The following is a 7960-nucleotide window of genomic DNA, read 5'->3' as shown; positions in this document are numbered from 1 at the left end:
CCCTAGTGGCCGACACAAACACCGGGCACATCTAGGAGTGGCACTGCAGTGTCACGCAGGATGTCCCTTCCAAAAAACCCTCCCCAAACAGCACATGACGCAAAGAAAAAAAGAGGCGCAATGAGGTAGCTGTGTGAGTAAGATTAGCGACCCTAGTGGCCGACACAAACACCGGGCCCATCTAGGAGTGGCACTGCAGTGTCACGCAGGATGTCCCTTCCAAAAAACCCTCCCCAATCAGCACATGATGCAAAGAAAAAGAAAAGAAAAAAGAGGTGCAAGATGGAATTATCCTTGGGCCCTCCCACCCACCCTTATGTTGTATAAACAAAACAGGACATGCACACTTTAACCAACCCATCATTTCAGTGACAGGGTCTGCCACACGACTGTGACTGATATGACGGGTTGGTTTGGACCCCCCCCAAAAAAGAAGCAATTAATCTCTCCTTGCACAAACTGGCTCTACAGAGGCAAGATGTCCACCTCATCTTCACCCTCCGATATATCACCGTGTACATCCCCCTCCTCACAGATTATCAATTCGTCCCCACTGGAATCCACCATCTCAGCTCCCTGTGTACTTTGTGGAGGCAATTGCTGCTGGTCAATGTCTCCGCGGAGGAATTGATTATAATTCATTTTAATGAACATCATCTTCTCCACATTTTCTGGATGTAACCTCGTACGCCGATTGCTGACAAGGTGAGCGGCGGCACTAAACACTCTTTCGGAGTACACACTTGTGGGAGGGCAACTTAGGTAGAATAAAGCCAGTTTGTGCAAGGGCCTCCAAATTGCCTCTTTTTCCTGCCAGTATAAGTACGGACTGTGTGACGTGCCTACTTGGATGCGGTCACTCATATAATCCTCCACCATTCTATCAATGTTGAGAGAATCATATGCAGTGACAGTAGACGACATGTCCGTAATCGTTGTCAGGTCCTTCAGTCCGGACCAGATGTCAGCATCAGCAGTCGCTCCAGACTGCCCTGCATCACCGCCAGCGGGTGGGCTCGGAATTCTGAGCCTTTTCCTCGCACCCCCAGTTGCGGGAGAATGTGAAGGAGGAGATGTTGACAGGTCGCGTTCCGCTTGACTTGAAAATTTTGTCACCAGCAGGTCTTTCAACCCCAGCAGACCTGTGTCTGCCGGAAAGAGAGATCCAAGGTAGGCTTTAAATCTAGGATCGAGCACGGTGGCCAAAATGTAGTGCTCTGATTTCAACAGATTGACCACCCGTGAATCCTTGTTAAGCGAATTAAGGGCTGCATCCACAAGTCCCACATGCCTAGCGGAATCGCTCCGTGTTAGCTCCTTCTTCAATGCCTCCAGCTTCTTCTGCAAAAGCCTGATGAGGGGAATGACCTGACTCAGGCTGGCAGTGTCTGAACTGACTTCACGTGTGGCAAGTTCAAAGGGCATCAGAACCTTGCACAACGTTGAAATCATTCTCCACTGCACTTGAGACAGGTGCATTCCACCTACTATATCGTGCTCAATTGTATAGGCTTGAATGGCCTTTTGCTGCTCCTCCAACCTCTGAAGCATATAGAGGGTTGAATTCCACCTCGTTACCACTTCTTGCTTCAGATGATGGCAGGGCAGGTTCAGTAGTTTTTGGTGGTGCTCCAGTTTTCTGTACGTGGTGCCTGTACGCCGAAAGTGTCCCGCAATTCTTCTGGCCACCGACAGCATCTCTTGCACGCCCCTGTCGTTTTTTAAAAAATTCTGCACCACCAAATTCAAGGTATGTGCAAAACATGGGACGTGCTGGAATTGGCCCAGATTTAATGCACACACAATATTGCTGGCGTTGTCCGATGCCACAAATCCACAGGAGAGTCCAATTGGGGTAAGCCATTACGCGATGATCTTCCTCAGTAGCCGTAAGAGGTTTTCAGCTGTGTGCGTATTCTGGAAAGCGGTGATACAAAGCGTAGCCTGCCTAGGAAAGAGTTGGCGTTTGCGAGATGCTGCTACTGGTGCCGCCGCTGCTGTTCTTGCGGCGGGAGTCCATACATCTACCCAGTGGGCTGTCACAGTCATATAGTCCTGACCCTGCCCTGCTCCACTTGTCCACATGTCCGTGGTTAAGTGGACATTGGGTACAGCTGCATTTTTTAGGACACTGGTGACTCTTTTTCTGAGGTCTGTGTACATTTTCGGTATCGCCTGCCTAGAGAAATGGAACCTAGATGGTATTTGGTACCGGGGACACAGTACCTCCAACAAGTCTCTAGTTGGCTCTGCAGTAATGATGGATACCGGAACCACGTTTCTCACCACCCAGGATGCCAAGGCCTCAGTTATCCGCTTTGCAGTAGGATGACTGCTGTGATATTTCATCTTCCTCGCAAAGGACTGTTGAACAGTCAATTGCTTACTGGAAGTAGTACAAGTGGGCTTACGACTTCCCCTCTGGGATGACCATCGACTCCCAGCGGCAACAACAGCAGCGCCAGCAGCAGTAGGCGTTACACGCAAGGATGCATCGGAGGAATCCCAGGCAGGAGAGGACTCGTCAGACTTGCCAGTGACATGGCCTGCAGGACTATTGGCATTCCTGGGGAAGGAGGAAATTGACACTGAGGGAGTTGGTGGGGTGGTTTGCGTGAGCTTGGTTACAAGAGGAAGGGATTTACTGGTCAGTGGACTGCTTCCGCTGTCACCCAAAGTTTTTGAACTTGTCACTGACTTATTATGAATGCGCTGCAGGTGACGTATAAGGGAGGATGTTCCGAGGTGGTTAACGTCCTTACCCCTACTTATTACAGCTTGACAAAGGGAACACACGGCTTGACACCTGTTGTCCGCATTTCTGGTGAAATACCTCCACACCGAAGAGCTGAATTTTTTGGTATTTTCACCTGGCATGTCAACGGCCATATTCCTCCCACGGACAACAGGTGTCTCCCCGGGTGCCTGACTTAAACAAACCACCTCACCATCAGAATCCTCCTGGTCAATTTCCTCCCCAGCGCCAGCAACACCCATATCCTCCTCATCCTGGTGTACTTCAACACTGACATCTTCAATCTGACTATCAGGAACTGGACTGCGGGTGCTCCTTCCAGCACTTGCAGGGGGCGTGCAAATGGTGGAAGGCGCATGCTCTTCACCTCCAGTGTTGGGAAGGTCAGGCATCGCAACCGACACAATTGGACTCTCCTTGTGGATTTGGGATTTCGAAGAACGCACAGTTCTTTGCGGTGCTTTTGCCAGCTTGAGTCTTTTCAGTTTTCTAGCGAGAGGCTGAGTGCTTCCATCCTCATGTGAAGCTGAACCACTAGCCATGAACATAGGCCAGGGCCTCAGCCGTTCCTTGCCACTCCGTGTGGTAAATGGCATATTGGCAAGTTTACGCTTCTCCTCCGACAATTTTATTTTAGGTTTTGGAGTCCTTTTTTTTCTGATATTTGGTGTTTTGGATTTGACATGCTCTGTACTATGACATTGGGCATCGGCCTTGGCAGACGACGTTGCTGGCATTTCATCGTCTCGGCCATGACTAGTGGCAGCAGCTTCAGCACGAGGTGGAAGTGGATCTTGATCTTTCCCTAATTTTGGAACCTCAACTTTTTTGTTCTCCATATTTTATAGGCAGAACTAAAAGGCACCTCAGGTAAACAATGGAGATGGATGGATTGGATACTAGTATTGGATACCTGCCGACTGCCGACACAGAGGTAGCCACAGCCGTGAACTACCGCACTGTACACTGGTTGATAAAGAGATAGTAGTATACTCGTAACAACTAGTATGACACTATGACGACGGTATAAAGAATGAAAAAAAAACCACGGTTAGGTGGTATATATTATAATAATAATAATACAATTATGGATGGACGGACTGCCTGCCGACTGCCGACACAGAGGTAGCCACAGCCGTGAACTACCGCACTGTACACTGGTTGATAAAGAGATAGTAGTATACTCGTAACAACTAGTATGACACTATGACGACGGTATAAAGAATGAAAAAAAAACCACGGTTAGGTGGTATATATTATAATAATAATACAATTATGGATGGACGGACTGCCTGCCGACTGCCGACACAGAGGTAGCCACAGCCGTGAACTACCGCACTGTACACTGGTTGATAAAGAGATAGTAGTATACTCGTAACAACTAGTATGACACTATGACGACGGTATAAAGAATGAAAAAAAAACCACGGTTAGGTGGTATATATTATAATAATAATACAATTATGGATGGACGGACTGCCTGCCGACTGCCGACACAGAGGTAGCCACAGCCGTGAACTACCGCACTGTACACTGGTTGATAAAGAGATAGTAGTATACTCGTAACAACTAGTATGACACTATGACGGTATAAAGAATGAAAAAAAAACCACGGTTAGGTGGTATATATTATAATAATAATACAATTATGGATGGACGGACTGCCTGCCGACTGCCGACACAGAGGTAGCCACAGCCGTGAACTACCGCACTGTACACTGGTTGATAAAGAGATAGTAGTATACTCGTAACAACTAGTATGACACTATGACGACGGTATAAAGAATGAAAAAAAAACCACGGTTAGGTGGTATATATTATAATAATAATACAATTATGGATGGACGGACTGCCTGCCGACTGCCGACACAGAGGTAGCCACAGCCGTGAACTACCGCACTGTACACTGGTTGATAAAGAGATAGTAGTATACTCGTAACAACTAGTATGACACTATGACGACGGTATAAAGAATGAAAAAAAAACCACGGTTAGGTGGTATATATTATAATAATAATACAATTATGGATGGACGGACTGCCTGCCGACTGCCGACACAGAGGTAGCCACAGCCGTGAACTACCGCACTGTACACTGGTTGATAAAGAGATAGTAGTATACTCGTAACAACTAGTATGACACTATGACGACGGTATAAAGAAAGAAAAAAAAATACCACGGTTAGGTGGTATATATTATAATAATAATACAATTATGGATGGACGGACTGCCTGCCGACTGCCGACACAGAGGTAGCCACAGCCGTGAACTACCGCACTGTACACTGGTTGATAAAGAGATAGTAGTATACTCGTAACAACTAGTATGACACTATGACGACGGTATAAAGAATGAAAAAAAAAAACCACGGTTAGGTGGTATATATTATAATAATAATACAATTATGGATGGACGGACTGCCTGCCGACTGCCGACACAGAGGTAGCCACAGCCGTGAACTACCGCACTGTACACTGGTTGATAAAGAGATAGTAGTATACTCGTAACAACTAGTATGACACTATGACGACGGTATAAAGAATGAAAAAAAAACCACGGTTAGGTGGTATATATTATAATAATAATACAATTATGGATGGACGGACTGCCTGCCGACTGCCGACACAGAGGTAGCCACAGCCGTGAACTACCGCACTGTACACTGGTTGATAAAGAGATAGTAGTATACTCGTAACAACTAGTATGACACTATGACGGTATAAAGAATGAAAAAAAAACCACGGTTAGGTGGTATATATTATAATAATAATACAATTATGGATGGACGGACTGCCTGCCGACTGCCGACACAGAGGTAGCCACAGCCGTGAACTACCGCACTGTACACTGGTTGATAAAGAGATAGTAGTATACTCGTAACAACTAGTATGACACTATGACGACGGTATAAAGAATGAAAAAAAAACCACGGTTAGGTGGTATATATTATAATAATAATACAATTATGGATGGACGGACTGCCTGCCGACTGCCGACACAGAGGTAGCCACAGCCGTGAACTACCGCACTGTACACTGGTTGATAAAGAGATAGTAGTATACTCGTAACAACTAGTATGACACTATGACGACGGTATAAAGAATGAAAAAAAAACCACGGTTAGGTGGTATATATTATAATAATAATACAATTATGGATGGACGGACTGCCTGCCGACTGCCGACACAGAGGTAGCCACAGCCGTGAACTACCGCACTGTACACTGGTTGATAAAGAGATAGTAGTATACTCGTAACAACTAGTATGACACTATGACGACGGTATAAAGAAAGAAAAAAAAATACCACGGTTAGGTGGTATATATTATAATAATAATACAATTATGGATGGACGGACTGCCTGCCGACTGCCGACACAGAGGTAGCCACAGCCGTGAACTACCGCACTGTACACTGGTTGATAAAGAGATAGTAGTATACTCGTAACAACTAGTATGACACTATGACGACGGTATAAAGAAAGAAAAAAACATACCCCGGTTAGGTGGTATATATTATAATAATAATACAATTATGGATGGACGGACTGCCTGCCGACTGCCGACACAGAGGTAGCCACAGCCGTGAACTACCGCACTGTACACTGGTTGATAAAGAGATAGTAGTATACTCGTAACAACTAGTATGACACTATGACGACGGTATAAAGAATGAAAAAAAAAAACCACGGTTAGGTGGTATATATTATAATAATAATACAATTATGGATGGACCTACTGCCTGCCGACTGCCGACACAGAGGTAGCCACAGCCGTGAACTACCGCACTGTACACTGGTTGATAAAGAGATAGTAGTATACTCGTAACAACTAGTATGACACTATGACGACGGTATAAAGAAAGAAAAAAAAATACCACGGTTAGGTGGTATATATTATAATAATAATACAATTATGGATGGACGGACTGCCTGCCGACTGCCGACACAGAGGTAGCCACAGCCGTGAACTACCGCACTGTACACTGGTTGATAAAGAGATAGTAGTATACTCGTAACAACTAGTATGACACTATGACGACGGTATAAAGAATGAAAAAAAAACCACGGTTAGGTGGTATATATTATAATAATAATACAATTATGGATGGACGGACTGCCTGCCGACTGCCGACACAGAGGTAGCCACAGCCGTGAACTACCGCACTGTACACTGGTTGATAAAGAGATAGTAGTATACTCGTAACAACTAGTATGACACTATGACGACGGTATAAAGAATGAAAAAAAAACCACGGTTAGGTGGTATATATTATAATAATAATACAATTATGGATGGACGGACTGCCTGCCGACTGCCGACACAGAGGTAGCCACAGCCGTGAACTACCGCACTGTACACTGGTTGATAAAGAGATAGTAGTATACTCGTAACAACTAGTATGACACTATGACGACGGTATAAAGAATGAAAAAAAAACCACGGTTAGGTGGTATATATTATAATAATAATACAATTATGGATGGACGGACTGCCTGCCGACTGCCGACACAGAGGTAGCCACAGCCGTGAACTACCGCACTGTACACTGGTTGATAAAGAGATAGTAGTATACTCGTAACAACTAGTATGACACTATGACGGTATAAAGAATGAAAAAAAAACCACGGTTAGGTGGTATATATTATAATAATAATACAATTATGGATGGACGGACTGCCTGCCGACTGCCGACACAGAGGTAGCCACAGCCGTGAACTACCGCACTGTACACTGGTTGATAAAGAGATAGTAGTATACTCGTAACAACTAGTATGACACTATGACGGTATAAAGAATGAAAAAAAAACCACGGTTAGGTGGTATATATTATAATAATAATACAATTATGGATGGACGGACTGCCTGCCGACTGCCGACACAGAGGTAGCCACAGCCGTGAACTACCGCACTGTACACTGGTTGATAAAGAGATAGTAGTATACTCGTAACAACTAGTATGACACTATGACGACGGTATAAAGAAAGAAAAAAAAATACCACGGTTAGGTGGTATATATTGTAATACAATTATGGATGGACGGACTGCCTGCCGAGTTCCGTCTGCCGACACAGAGGTAGCCACAGCCGTGAACTACCGCACTGTACTGTGTCTGCTGCTAATATAGACTGGTTGATAAAGAGATAGTATACAATACATACAACAATATACTACTATACTGGTGGTCAGGCACTGGTCACCACTA

The sequence above is a fragment of the Pseudophryne corroboree genome, chromosome 1, assembly GCF_028390025.1.
Source record: "Pseudophryne corroboree isolate aPseCor3 chromosome 1, aPseCor3.hap2, whole genome shotgun sequence".
Lineage (NCBI taxonomy): Eukaryota > Metazoa > Chordata > Amphibia > Anura > Myobatrachidae > Pseudophryne > Pseudophryne corroboree.
Note: the sequence above shows the minus strand (reverse complement) of the source record.